This window comes from Lissotriton vulgaris, chromosome 3_1, assembly GCF_964263255.1.
Source record: "Lissotriton vulgaris chromosome 3_1, aLisVul1.2, whole genome shotgun sequence".
NCBI classification, from domain to species: domain Eukaryota; kingdom Metazoa; phylum Chordata; class Amphibia; order Caudata; family Salamandridae; genus Lissotriton; species Lissotriton vulgaris.
In genome coordinates, this window is record NC_141689.1 from 9,556,263 (window position 1) to 9,571,202 (window position 14,940).

At 46.9% G+C, this 14,940-nt stretch overlaps 1 protein-coding gene across 1 annotated transcript in view; it reads left to right on the forward strand.

Annotated features, from left to right (window-relative positions):
• Positions 1-14,940, forward strand: part of LOC147725812 (NACHT, LRR and PYD domains-containing protein 3-like) — a 280,887-nt gene that overhangs the window by 212,145 nt on the left and 53,802 nt on the right. The window lies entirely within an intron of this gene.

Sequence of the window (14,940 nt, forward strand, 5' to 3'; positions counted from 1 at the left end):
TCGTTCTTGGATCTCGTCTTGCGAGAGACCCGTTCTTCGCTCCTCGGGAGCCGTGGTGTCTTTTTCTGCTGCTGCGACATTTTGGTCCGGGGGTCTGACGGCCCCGGTTTCTGCCCAAGACTCAATGGCGTGCTTGAAATCGTCTTTAGTACTTAGACCGGTGGTAGCGATACCTAGTTCAATGCAGAATTGTTTCAACTCACGATGGCTGTATTCTTCCAATTTCTCTATCTGGAATTTCTCGGTGGATCCGCTTTCTTTGGTTGTCATTGTGATTTCGTCGTGGGGTGAGCTACTCTCTGTACGATTATGCGGTGATTCGGATCGCGCCGCTGGCCACCAATGTTAGACGGACCGGGAGGGTCGGCCGAGGAGAGAGGGAGAGGTCTCCGGGGAGAGCCGTCTCCAGCGATCGTACAGACAAGTAACTTCCCCCCCACAGACGTACACCACACAAGGATAAGGTTGAACGTTACTTTATAAGCAATTCTTTAAGTACGGTGAAATGGTACAAGGAGGTCTGGACTCAGGGGTCCCCTCTAGTCTAGTCTCTTGGTTGGGTAAGGGGGTAGCGGGACAGTCTTGTTACCAATCTGGCGGATATGGTGGTAGATGGAATAGCTCACAATCCTCGAGCTCGGCGTTCTAGATGATCGGGCCGCGGCGGAGCCAGCAGGTCCCGATGAAGGTGGAGGTTACAAACGGTCCGCGGCCACGCCAGCAGGTCCCGACGACGATGAAGGTTTCAGAAGGTTGCGGCAGCGCCAGCAGGCAGGACGATAGTTCGCAGGGCAGGGCTACGGCAGCGCCAGTAGTCCGTCAAGGATGAGTTCTTCACTGCGTCTCTCGACTCCAGGATACAACTGCCTTCCTGCTCTGGAGCTGCCCCAGTTATAGGTCTGGTGCCCTTTGATGTCCGGACCCTCGCACTTGGAGGTCGGGAGGTCCGGGATGAGGGAGTCCAGACACCCAGCAGGGGGGTGGAGCCAGCGCCTGGGGGAGCTGGGGGCGATCGGCACTTGGCGGGGGAGAGCCATCGACACCTCTCTCTCCCATTGACCTGCCAAGTAGTCCGCTCACCTCCTGGGTGGATGGTGGTGCCGGGATGTCGGGGCTTGGCCAGGCCCAGGGTTAGGGTCGATCGGAGGCCACGCGGCCTCGTGGTGCTGTGTCCAAGATGGCGCCCAGGCCGGGCGAGAGGGCCGGTAGGGGATCGGGCCCATGAGGTAGAGATGTTCAGGGGCAGGGGTCCCATAGGAGACGGGAAACGGGTAGTGGTTGCGTGTAACACCTGAGGAGCCGGGCTCGGGCCTGGTCGTGCGGGGAGGGAGCAAGCCCTTCATGTGGCCTGTCCAACACGGCTCAAGCGGCAGAGAGCAGAGAAGGGGGATGCCGGTCTCGTCGAGCCCCAAGGTTTCAGCCAGTTACTCCCCGGACCTTCCGACGCCGCAGAAGATCAGCACCAAGCTGGTGCAAGCGGGGGAAGGCAGGATAATTCCAGGATTAATGCCGTGGCGAGCGGAGCTCACAGCCTAAGCGGCCATCTCGCTCCGCGTTCGGCCACGCCCCCTTCATTCCTTTCTTGAGCGAATTGCTGATGGGTCTCACAATCGAAGCAATGTTTGGAACAAATCTAGAGTAATACTCGCAAAGACCTAACAGAGATTTGACTCCTGCCTTGTCTACCGGAGCCGGGGCATCTAAGATTGCTGTTAACAACCCAGATTTGGGGCTGACTACGGCAACATCTTCTATCTTGGAGCTAATAAAGATGTCATACGAAGGCTACAGAGAGTACACAACTCCGCTGCCACATTCCTTTGCCGAGCTCCCAGAACAGCTTCTGTCTCCACCTCCTTCAGAGACCTTCATTGGTTAAGAGTTGAAAATTGGGTTAAGTTTAAAGCTCTGAACTATATGTTCAGAATTAAGCACGGCATGGCTCCCATATATGTGCAAAATTTAGTCAACCTCTATCTGCCTTCTCGTACGCTCAGATTCGCTACTCAGGTTAAATTCCAAGTGCCAAAGATTAGACTTTCCCGCATGGGTGGCCATTCTTTCTCTTATTTGGGCCCTGTTATGTGGCTTTCTCTTTTCCGCTGTCACTTCACACTCAGACGAATGCTACAAATTTTCGTAAGTCTCTTAAAACCTGGCTTTTTAATCAGTAAGTGCTACTCCCCTATATTTGGTCACTTCCGCCGGGCGCCGGGAAACCCTTTTGGGTAGCTGTTGTGCCTAGATATAAATTTAATTAGCACAACATTTGAAATATGACCCAAGTATTCCACTTCGGAACGCAAAAACCTCACACTTCTCTTCCTCAAGCACCACACCATTCTTCTTAAAACGAGTTAGGACATTATCAATTATTGAGTTATGAGAAGTCAAATCACTCCCGAAAACAAGTACATCATCTTGAAAGACTAAGACCCCCTCAACCCCTTTTAAGATGTTGAACATGATTCTTTGAAACACTGAGGCTGCAGACGCAAGCTTAAATGGCATGCGACAATATCGGAAGGTGCCCAATGGGGAGACAAAGGCAGCCAAATGACGGGATCCATGGTCTAATTCTACCTGGTGGTATGCACTAGCCAAGTCTAACTTTGTAAAATAACGAGCACCCTTGGTGGAAGCAAGGAGATCACTTATTCTTGGTAAAGGATGGGAGTCTACCCAGATTTCCTTATTTAAAGATCTTAAATCCACACCTACGCAGAGATCTCCCCCCCTTTTTCTGGCCACGAACAAAGGCGACAACCATAGTGAAGATTCTGTGGGCTCACTGATCCCTCTAGAGCAGAGACTTCAGCTCCTTTTCTAAATCATCTCGAACACTGAATGGGACCCCCCTCAGCTTGTGTTTAACTGGTATGGTCACATCCTTTACAACTATCTTATGTTTGAAACCTTTTATTTTTCCTAATGTGTTACCAAAAACTTCAGGAAACTTGTCCTTCCAAGCTTGACTTTCTTCTTCATTCCCAACCACTAAAACGTGTTCTGTGGCACCTGGCTTAAGTAGCATGCCAAAAATTCCCTGGTGAAACCACCTCAAAATGTTGAGACCCTTGACAGCTACGTATATCTTTCCCTTGATCCTTCTGTCTTTAAACATCAACTCATCTTTGAAGAAGCCTAACAGATCAACTTTTCGTCCTTCATGGCACACAGGTGACCTGTCAGGAGGAGAAAGAATTTGGGATCCTTTCCAAACCTCATCAAATAGCTTTTGTGTTATCATTGTTATCTTAGCTCCTGAGTCAACTAACACCTTAATAGTGTGAGGGCCCACGCTAATGTCAACCACAGGATCAATACATAAGGATGGATTACCCTCAACCACCTCTTGAGAATGACTAATGGAATTAGTTTCCTCATACGTGACTACAGATATGATCTCAGAGTCAGAATCACTGTTGGATTGAATTGAACAAACCATAGGTTTCTTGAAATTCCTCTTCTTGAGACAAACTTTCTCAAAGTGCCCCATCTTTTTACAATAGTTGCACATAATGTCTAAACCAGGACATTTAGCTCCTCTTTGATGACAAGGATTTCCACATCTCAAACACAACTTACTATTTCGCTTGATAAAATTTGAACTTTAAGGTATAGGCTTGGAGGAAATCTTGTTAGAACTGGCAGAAACGTTGGATGAATTAGCATTTGATTTGATATGTTGCTTGGATGAACTGTTAACATTGTCAATATTAACAACACCATTAAGTTTTTCATCAAGTTCTTTGAGAGAAACCATGGAAATATCAATACTCTTAGAGATTCTTATAGTTTCTTCTAAAGAGGAATCTGCCATACTCAAAGGTTTTTGTCTGATATTCTTGTCTTTACAATGACAGACAAACTGATCTCTAATCAATTGGTCAGTGAAATTGTCGAACTTACAATCTGCAGCAAGTTTGCGTAAAGTTGAGATGTAGGAATCTACATCTTCAAACTCTGTTTGTGTCTTTTTGAAGAATGTGTGTCTCAAGACCATGAGGCTAGGTTGTTGTTGAATCTGTGCTTGAGTCTCAACACTGTTTGCTGATAATCATGCAAGTCTTGAGACTCTTCTTGTGTTAAAGGTGGAAGGCGTTTAAAGGTAGACCTTCCTTCAAACTCTAAAGAATGCAATGGTAAACATGTTTTTCTCTCTGCAACAAAACGAGAAGCACCAATGGCACCTAAGCACGTTTCGAAGGTGTTGTGCCAAATTTCCCAACAAATTGAGGGATCTCCTGAAGACTCTAGAAATGCAGGAGGAGGGTTGACAGATTGTAAGGTGCACATTTCTGATGTAGAAATGATTTGAAGAAAATTAATAAGAGATGAAAGAGAACAAAAATGCAAAGATAAGAAATGAAGGTAAGGAGAAAAAAAATTGAAAATTTGAAGCTAGAATGTGTATATCATTGGTAAAATAGAGCCTGAACACACACAGTAAAGAGGTGTGTGTATCACCGTAGTATAAGCACTATTTAAAGCCAAAAGTCACAAAGGTGAGTGTGTCACCGAAAATTTAGATGAGAAGAGACAGTGCACACGAGGTCAAATTGGTGTGGGTGTCACCCGCTAAACAAAGTAAGTTGAGCTTGGAGATACAGACCTCTCTCTGTGATATAGACAGATCTCTCTCAGTGATATATACAGATCTCGCTCTGTGATAGAGACAGATCTCTCTCTTTGATGTATACAGATCTCTGTCTGTGATATAGACAGATCTCTCTCCGTGATATAGACAGATCTCGCTCTGTGATAGAGACAGATCTCTCTCTTTGATGTATACAGATCTCTGTCTGTGATATAGACACATCTCTCTCCGTGATATAGACAGATCTCTCTCTGTGATATGGACAGATCTCTCTCTTTGATGTATACAGATCTCTGTCTGTGATATAGACAGATCTGTCTCTGTGATATATACAGATCTCTCTCTGTGATATATACAGATCTCTGTCTGTGATATAGACAGATCTCTCTCTGTGATATAGACAGATCTCTCTCTGTGATATATACAGATCTCTTTCTGTGATATATACAGATCTCTCTCTGTGATATAGACAGATCTATCTCTGTGATATATACAGATCTCGCTCTGTGATAGAGACAGATCTCTCTCTGTGATATATACAGATCTTGCTCTGTGATAGAGACAGATCTCTCTCTGTGATATATACAGATCTTGCTCTGTGATATAGACAGAGCTCTCTCTGTGATATATACAGATCTTGCTCTGTGACATAGACAGAGCTCTCTCTTTGATGTATACAGATCTCTGTCTGTGATATAGACAGATCTCTCTCTCTGTGATATATACAGATCTCTGTCTGTGATATAGACAGATCTCTCTCTGTGATATAGACAGATCTATCTCTCTGATATATACAGATCTCTCTCTGTGATATAGACAGATCTATCTCTGTGATATATACAGATCTCTGTCTGTGATATAGACAGATCTCTCTCTGTGATATATACAGCTCTCTCTCTCTGTGATATATACAGATCCCTCTCTGTGATAAATATATACACACACCTCCCTAGGCCTAGTGCGATAAACTGATCTCCAGACCCCTCACAATAGTGTCATATATCTATATTCTATTTTAGAGTGATGTGAGTTCCTCATGTATTGATATCTCTAATGTGATATAATACATGCTGATCTCTCTGGACCTGATATGCTCTATAGATCGCTCTGTCCCTCATGTGATATTGTGACATCTCTGCATCCCATGTGATATAGTGATCTCCCTCTACCTCATGTCAATCAATCAATCAATAAATCAATCAGGGTATTTGCAAGTCAGCTACTCACCTGTGAAGGTCTCAAGGTGCTGAGGGGGTGTCCGCAGATCTGTTAAGCCGAAGAGCAAGATCTTGCGGGTCTTCCTGAAGGTGTTCAGAGAGGGGACGCGCTTGATGTCTGCCGGTAGCTCGTTCCATGTCCTGGCCGTAATGTGAGAGAAGTATCTTCCGCCTGCTCTGGCTCTGTAGATGCATGGGGTTTCGGCCAGTGCGAGGTTGGAAGATCGTAGGATTCTTTTGGGTACGTGGAAGTTGATTCTGTTGTTGAGGTATTGTGTAGGCATTTGTAGGTGTGAGTGAGGATTTTGAAAGTGACCCTTTTCTCCACGGGAAGCCAGTGGAGACTTCGTAGGCGTTGGGTAATGTGTTTGTGCTGGGGGATGATGAGGACGAGTCTGGCGGTGGTTTTCTGTATTGTCTGGAGTTTGGGGAGTAGGGACTTGTTGATGCTGGCGTAGAGTGCTCTTCCATAGTCCAGTCTGCTGGCGATGAGTGCCCGGGTAACTGTCTTCCTTGACTCAGGGGGGATCTACTTGAAGTTCTTGCGGAGGATGTGGATGGTGTTGAAGCAGCTGGAGGTGACGGCGTTGACCTGTCGGTTCATGGTGAGTTGTGAGTTGAGTAAAATGCCCAAGTTCTTGGCGTGGTCTGAGGGGGTAGGTGAGCTTCCGAGGGCGATCGGCCACCAGGTGTTGTCTCATTCAGAAGGGGTGGTACCAAGGACAAGGACTTCTGTTTTCTCTGCGTTGAGCTTCAGGCCTCTGGTGGTCATCCAGACTGAGACTTCTTGCATTCCTTTCTGGAAGCTGAGTTTGGCATTGGTGAGGGAGAGGATGAGCTAGGTGTCATCGGTGTGGGATACAATGTTGAGGCCGTTTGTCGGATGATGGCTGCACCACATGTTATATGCTGAGCTTCCTGCACCTCATGTGATATTGTGACCTCTCTGCACCTCATGTGATATAGTGACCTCTCTGCAGCTCATGTGATATTGTGACCTCTCTGTCCCTCATGTTATAGTGTAACCTCTCTGCACCTCGTGATATTGTGACCTCTCTGCAGCTCATGTGATAATTTGACCTCTCTGTCCCTCATGTGATATTGTGACCTCTCTGCACCTCATGTGATAATGTGAATTCTCTGTACCACATGTGATATACTGACCTCTCTGTCCCTCATGTGATATTGTGACCTCTCTGTACCACATGTGATATACTGACCTCTCTGCACCTCATGTGATATTATGACCTCTCTGCAGCTCATGTGATATTGCAACCTCTCTGCACCTCATGTGATATTGTGACCTGTCTGCCCCTCATGTGATATACTGATCTCCCTTTACCTCATGTAATATTGTGACCTCTCTGCATCTAATGTGATATTGTGACCTGTCTGCACCTCATGTGATATACTGATCTCCCTTTACCTCATGTAATATTGTGACCTCTCTGTCCCTCATGTTATAGTGTAACCTCTCTTCACCTCGTGATATTGTGACCTCTCTGCAGCTCATGTGATAATTTGACCTCTCTGTCCCTCATGTGATATTGTGACCTGTCTGCACCTCATGTGATATACTGATCTCCCTTTACTTCATATAATATTGTGACCTCTCTCAATCAATCAATCAATCAATCAATCAATCATAGCATTCGTAAAGCGCACTACATACCCGTGAGGGTCTCAAGGCGCTGGCAGGGGGGTGCTGCTACTGTTCGAAGAGCCAGGTTTTGAGGAGTCTCCTGAAAGTTAGAAGGCCTTTGGTCTGCCGTAGGCAGATGGGGAGGGTGTTCCACATCTTGGTGGCGAGGTGGGAGAATGATCTGCCGCCGGCGGTCATTCTTCGGATGCGGGGGACGGTGGCGAGTGCATGGTCGGCGGAGTGGAGTTGGCGGGCGGGGGTGTAGAGGCTGAGTCGTCTGTTGAGGTATGCTGGTTCGGTGTTGTGGCGTGCCTTGTGTGCGTGGGTGAGGAGCATGAAGGTAATTAGCTTGTTGATGTGGAGCCAGTGCAGGTCGTTCAGGTGGGGTGTGATGTGGCTGTGGCGGGAGATGTCGAGGATCAGGCGTGCTGAGGCGTTCTGGATGCGTTGGAGTCGTTTCAGGTGTTTGGCCGGGGCTCCTTCGTAGAGTGCGTTGCCGTAGTCCAGTCTGCTGCTGACGAGGACCTGGGTGGCCATCCTTCTAGTTTCGGTGGGGATCCACTTGAAGATCCTGCGAAGCATGCGGAGGGTGTTGAAGCAGGAGGAGGAGACGGCTTTGACCTGCTTTGTCATGGAGAGTGTGAAGTTGAGGATGACTCCTAGGTTTCGTGCATGGGTGGTTGGTGTAGGGGGTGCTCCTAGTGCCGTTGGCCACCAGGAGTCATCCCAGGCCGAGTGAGTGGAGCCGAGGATGAGGACCTCCGTCTTGTCCGAGTTCAGCTGTTCGCCATCCAGTCGGCGATGGCCTTCATTCCTTCGTGGAGATTGTTTTTGGCGGTGTGGGGGTCCTTGGTGAGTGAGAGGATCAGCTGGGTGTCATCGGTGTAGGAGATGATGTTTAGATCGTGCTGTCAGACGACGTGGGCGGGTGGTGCCATGTAAATGTTGAACAACGTTGGGCTGAGAGATGAGCCTTGGGGTACCCTTGGGGTACGCTGCAATCGGTGACGGTGTCCTGGAACTGCGGTTAGGGTCCGGGGGTCTGTAGATGAGGGTGCCACTGAGGGTAGTGTTGGGGTCGGTGTGGATCTGGAAGTGCAGGTGTTCGGCGGGGCTGAGAGTGTCGTCGGTGTGTGTCGAGATTTTCAGAGTGTTTCTGTGGACAATGGAAATTCCTCCTCCTATTCAGTTGGTGCGGTCCTTGCGGGTGACCTTGTAGCCTTCGGGATGGCTATGGCGATGTCAGGTGCTGAGGAGGGGGTAAGCCAGGTCTCAGTCAGGAAGGCGACGTCTGGGGCGTTGGTGTTGAGTAGATCCCAGAGTTCGACGTTGTGCTTGCGGGCGTAGTGGGTGTTGAGCAGGATACATCTGAGGACGTTGGTTTCCATGTTGGGTGGGATGGCGGGCCGGATGCTGGTGAAGCTGCAGTTCCGGCAGGAGAAGGGTCCTTGGGTGCGTTTTGGGGTGGCCTGGCAGCAGGTGCAAGATTGTCCGGCGTTGAGTGCGTGGAGTGTGCTGGAGTCGTAGCAGAGGCGGGTGTTATGGTGTGTGTGGGGTCCAGGGTTCCTGGCGCTGGGCGCGGTCCAGGTGCTGACGGGCGCAGAAGGGCTTGCCTTAGACGTGCCATCAGCGCGCCAGTGGAGAGCCCGACACGCACGTTCGTTGCGCGGCTGCACAGGGTCCGGCATATATGGGGAGGTGGTAAGGAGGAGCAGCTGGGAGGCGGGAGGAGCGAATGGGCAGTGGTCAGTCAGGGGGTTGGGGCCGCAGGGGACACAGCGGCGGGGGAGACGAGTGGCACAGAAGGCAAAAATGGGGAACAGGAGGGGGAAAAACAGTGGCACAGATGGCAGAAAGGGGCACAAGGAGGGGGAAATAGTGGCACAGAAGGCAAAAAACGGGGCACAAAGAGGGGGGAAACAGTGGCACAGAAGGCAAAAAACGGGGCACAAGAGAAGGCAACCAGTGGCACAGAAGGTAGAAAAGTGGGCACAAGGAGGGGGAAAAACAGTGGCACAGAAGGCAATAAAACAGAGCACCAGAAAGGAAGAAGCGCACTTACCAGCGAGACCTCAGCAGCAGCAGGGGCACACAGGCAGAGCTGTGCGGAGGGGGAGCGACCTTCCTGGAAGGGTCAAGGGTCGCTCTCCTCACCGCGATGCGTCCGGCCTATATGAGGAGGTCATGTGATATTGTGAACTCTCTGCAGCTCATGTGATAATGTGACCTTTCTGTCCCTCAAGTGATATTGTGACCTCTCTGCACCTCATGTGATATTGTGACCTCTCTGCACCTCATATGATATTGTGACCTTTCTGTCCCTCATGTGATATTGTGTCCTCTCTGCACCTCATGTGATATTGTGACCTCTCTGCACCTCATGTGGAGAAGTGTGGCTCAGGGGTTAGAGGTGGCAGACCCGGAAGCTGAGATCGGCCGTGGACCAGGGTTCGATTCCCCGCCTCGGCTGGTCTCGGGCTCAAAATTCCACGGAGTCGACAATTCTCGCTCCGGTGCCTTCTCGACTCACGGGATCACACTCTGCGACTCTGGGCAATAGCTTGCTTAATCTCCACTACGGCCCCTCGCGGCGGGATGCCTGACTTTCACCTTGTGGACACCCGGCTGGGGTATCTCACAGGGGAATACCAGGACGGGTTCCCTAAGCAAGCGCCTAGAGATCCCTGGGTTATAGTGCGCTATATAAATCGAAACACATTTACATTTACCTCATGTGATATTGTGACTTCTCTGCACCTCATATGATTCACAGATCTCACTATTCCTCATATTATATATAGACACTGAACTACCGCTGACTCCGTGGTAGGAAGTTCTCTCTGTACCTCATGTTATATACCGTTATTTCTACCTCTCTGTTGCACGAATATGAATTTACCTTGAAAAAATAAAAGACTAGATATATTTGGCAAAACAGGAACAGTTGGTTTACGCAAACACATTGCCGGGAACACTGTTACACAAGCGGGTCTGAGGACTGTCTCAAAGTAAAATCAATCTGAACGAGGGTGTATACATTTCTTTGGGTATCATAAGCAGTTTCTAACAATCCTATTTTGGTAAAGAATGCAGTTGTTGTCTTTGGAGTCATAAATGAGGCCCTTGATAACAAATAAATTGCGTGGACACAGTAGTGGCCATTGGGTAAAGTGTCCAGATGTCCAGCACGAGGGGCACATGATCACTGCGTAGTGTGTGTTGTGCTTTGATTGGCTGTGTGCTCCTAGCTCCATGTGGCATCTGAGTTTATGATGTTTTGGGGAATGCTTGCACCCTTCTGGCCATGTGTGCTTTATTGCAGCCAATCACCGTGGGCCATTGTGGTGTCGTGGCAGCTATCTATGGGATGGATCTGGGTATCCAGTTCATGCATTTGTCTGTTGGATATGTGCCACCCCATCTGTGACCTGTCAATCAGTGACCTCAGGCCTCGAGCTCGGCGCCTGCCTGACCACATACTTCTCAGTCGGGGTTGATGGAGTATTCATAGCGGCGGAATTAAAAAAAAGGGACCCTTCTTCTTAGTCAGGATAAGGGAATTCACTTCTAAAAATACCCATGATCACCCCCTTGGTAGCTTGGAATGAGCAGTCGGGCTTATCTCAGAAGCAATGTGTAAAGCATTTGCACATACAGTAATACAGCGAAACACTACAAAATGACACCACACCAGTTTCAGAAAAATAGCCAATATTTATCTGTGTAAAACAAGACCAAAACAATAAGAATCCAACATACAGTAATCCACATTACCAATAAAGCAAAAATTGACTTTATTTACAGTTCCTTGAAGTCGATAGCTCTGTCTGGGACTTTCTTGAACAAACAAATCCAACAGTTCTGGCTGACCGCTGCATTGCGGGACAGCTAGTGTTAAGAAGACCAGCAAAACAGTACATTTAGAAATGCAGGGTGGTGAGGACCTCGTTGTGGGCTCTGAAGGGCTGGTATCAGCAGACATTGTTTCTGGAGTCTGTGGGGGAGTTGTCGAGCCCTTGAAGTCACACACGTTGCAGGCCGACTCTGTGAGGTGGATGTCAGGAGCGCTGGCATCGGCAGGCATCGGGCTGCAGTGTGAAATGGCTCGATGCAGCGTGCAGTGTCCTAAGGTCTAGTTGCAGGCAGCGGCTTGGTGGCAGTGTTGTGTTGCTTTTTCCGCTGTGGCAACTGAAATATCCAGTTACAGAAGCTGGTACTAAGAGGATATTGAAGTCTTTGTTGTTCCTGAGACTTCCAGAAGAGGGGTGAATCTCTACCTCAAGCCCTTGAAGACAGTCAGGAAAAAGTTGCAGAAAGTTCAGTGCAGTCCTTGTTTCGCCCAAGAGAAAAGCAACCACTGCAGGCTAAGACAGCTAAGCAGACAACCAAGTGATAGATCCTCCTCACTGTTTCTCCAGCTCTTCTTTTTGGCATGTTCTTGATCCAAAAGAGATCTAAAGTCCTGGGGTCTGAGCCCCAATATTTATACCACATTTCCCTTTGAAGTTCTGTGGCGCTGACACAAAGTTCTCCTGGCGTACATAATCCGGGTCTGAGTTCAGGCATCCTAAACGCCACATTCCTCTGGCCAGCTACATTTGTAATGGTGTTACAGAGCAGCTAACCTATGGGAGGGACAGCCTTTCAACAGTAAAAAGGAAATGCACCGTATTTCACTGTCAGGACAATGAACAACCAGCAGTTCGAGTCCTACCTTTACCCACACTGCACCCTGCAGCAGGGGTACCGCAAGCCTATCTTAGTTGTGTCTTATATGCGAGAAACGGTAAGGTTAGGGCCTGGCAAGTGGGTGCACAACTCCGCGCAGACACTGAAGTGGCAGGTCTGAGGATCATTTGAAGGGTTGCGTCTGTGGGTGGCACAATCAGTGCTGCAAGCCCACCAGCAGGCTTTGATTTACAGGCCCCGGGCACTCATGGTGCACTGTACTAGGGACTTAAATGTTAATCAAATAGGCCAATCATGGAAACACCAATCCATAAACACAATGTACAGCAGGAGCACCAGCACTTTAGCACTGATTACCAGTATTAAAGTGCACAGAGACACTAAACCAGCAAAAACCATGTCCCCCTTACCACCAAAACCAGGAGGTCAGAAAGCAAAAAGACAGTGGTCACACGCCAAAAGAGGCCTGTTCTAACCGTGAGGCAATCCCATTCTTAAACATTAATGTATCATTGTGTACATTGACATCAACTTTTTCAGTATTAACATCTCATGTGATATTGTGACTGAATGTCTGACATAATATCGACATCAAAAATATCGGAGGAGGAATATCGATGTCAAGCAAATCGAAGACCTATCTAAATGATGGTAAGCACAGAAATATCGAAAAAATGATATGGTTGTCAAAAATATCGTTGTTAAAAATGTTGTTTTTATTTTAAATGTTTAAAAATAATGTAAAATTAAAAAAATAATACATATAATTAAAACAAACATAGTTAAAATATTTTTAAAATTATAAGTAATACATTTAATGTAAAACAATAAAAAAATATATATATAAAATATAAGAACGTGTCTGGGCTGTAATTCGGAATAATGTGATCTTACTTTGAATTTATTCACGGAGTTGGCGCCTTCTTTGCAAAGAAAGTTTGGACTAGTGTTGGATATTTAGGGATTCACCTTCCTGGGAATCCTCAAGCTGACCCTCCTCATTTTGGTGCTCTGTATAACCGGGAATCGATTGGTATCGCTTTCAAGGAGAAAGAAACACTGCGCCCCCAAAACCAGAATTCGGGACCTGAGTTTACTGCCATCGTGCACGGAGCTGCTCTGCCTAGACTTAGCGATCGCTGGAGGGCTATTCAAGGCTCAGCTAAGACGGCGAGTGCACAGTGTGACAGCAAGCAGGCCACACAAGAGTTTATGGGAGAGGTAGACCTGTAGCAAAAGTTACACGGGCAGTGAATAGCAAAGTGACATTCAAGATTCCGATTATGGCCGAGGAGTGGGTTAAAGAAGGGGAAGAGGCAGCTTTGGAAATTTTTAGTGATGCTGACACAACCGCATCCGCCACATCTAAATCCACAACCCATAATGCTGAGCCTGCACAGAACGATGTGAAAAAACTAACGCTTGAACTGGATAAACTCCGCAAGAGTGAAGTCTCGAAATGGTGGGAGTGCAAATCATTGAAAAGATATCTGGATTTGGCGCGAGTGCCTAGAGGACTCAGGATCCTGGTAGCCCCCACGTATGAGAACCCCGACCCTGCAATGTTACAAGACTGGGCAGACAACAGCGCGCAGTCCTTGCAAAACATGCTGAACATTCTCATTAAATATGCGGCCAGTGACAGGGAAAAAAATCTATGAGCGAATAGCAGAAATTTTTATAAGGAATTAGAATCTCGTGAAAACTAGGAAGAAATACAGAAAACAATGAAAGATATACAAGCAAGGGTAACTAAATACGAGGATGGATTATCACTAAGTATCACTACGCCGGGGAGTCTCGTTTGGACTGACAACGGAAATAAAACATCACTTTGCGATCCTGCAGGAGACTTTGTTTCTCCAAGAAAATGGACCATCCAGCCCTAACTATTACCTAAGTTAGACCTGCGCCACCAAAACAGAGCCTAAGTGCACCATCGAGGTAGAGAAGCAAACAGATACATACGGGGGACTAGATATCGGGACGTTGTGGGATCCACCATATCCATCACAACCGACCGAACTACAAGTGGACTTATCTAAGGCATAGCCCTCATGTTTATTAGATACTAAGTCGTGGGACCCCATGGTATAAAACTCAAATATCTTCCAACTGAGTTATATCTAGATGCACCATACATGAATGTTATGTGAGGCCACATTATCAAGAGTGATTACAGTAATTATTGGAGCTATACAGAACTCCTGAGGAAGGCATTCGCCGAAACGCGTTGATTGGATTGATTGGTTCTGTATAACTATCATTTGTGACTGTAACTGAAATTGTGCTGTATTATTTATCTAGTGGATGAAAGAACACATATGTAAATGATTGAAAATCAATTAGCATTTATGAGATTATTAAAAGGCAAGATAATAAACTGTATAAAAAATTATTTTAAAAAAAAGAAAGGAAGAAAAATGTATACAAAGATTAATAAAGAGAATATTTTTTCATAGACTGTTTCTATGTTTTAATTAGAAGTGTTCAACAAATGGTTAGTTTTTAAATGTATGCACAAAACCCGGTGCTGTGTTCTCTTTTCTAACATAAAAGAAAGATAAGCAATAAAATTCCAAAGAGACAGAAATGATTATTTAAACGGAAGAATATATACTTTATCGAGAAAGTTTGAAAATATAAGACGCCAACAATCATCGGCAACGGCAAGTAATTCTAATACAAATATAGTACAGAGCGAATCAGAATGGAGTTCTGAGATAGAATCGGATTTAGAAAGCAATGCAAGTGGCAACACGAGGGGTAAAGCACCCACTCCAGCGCAGGAG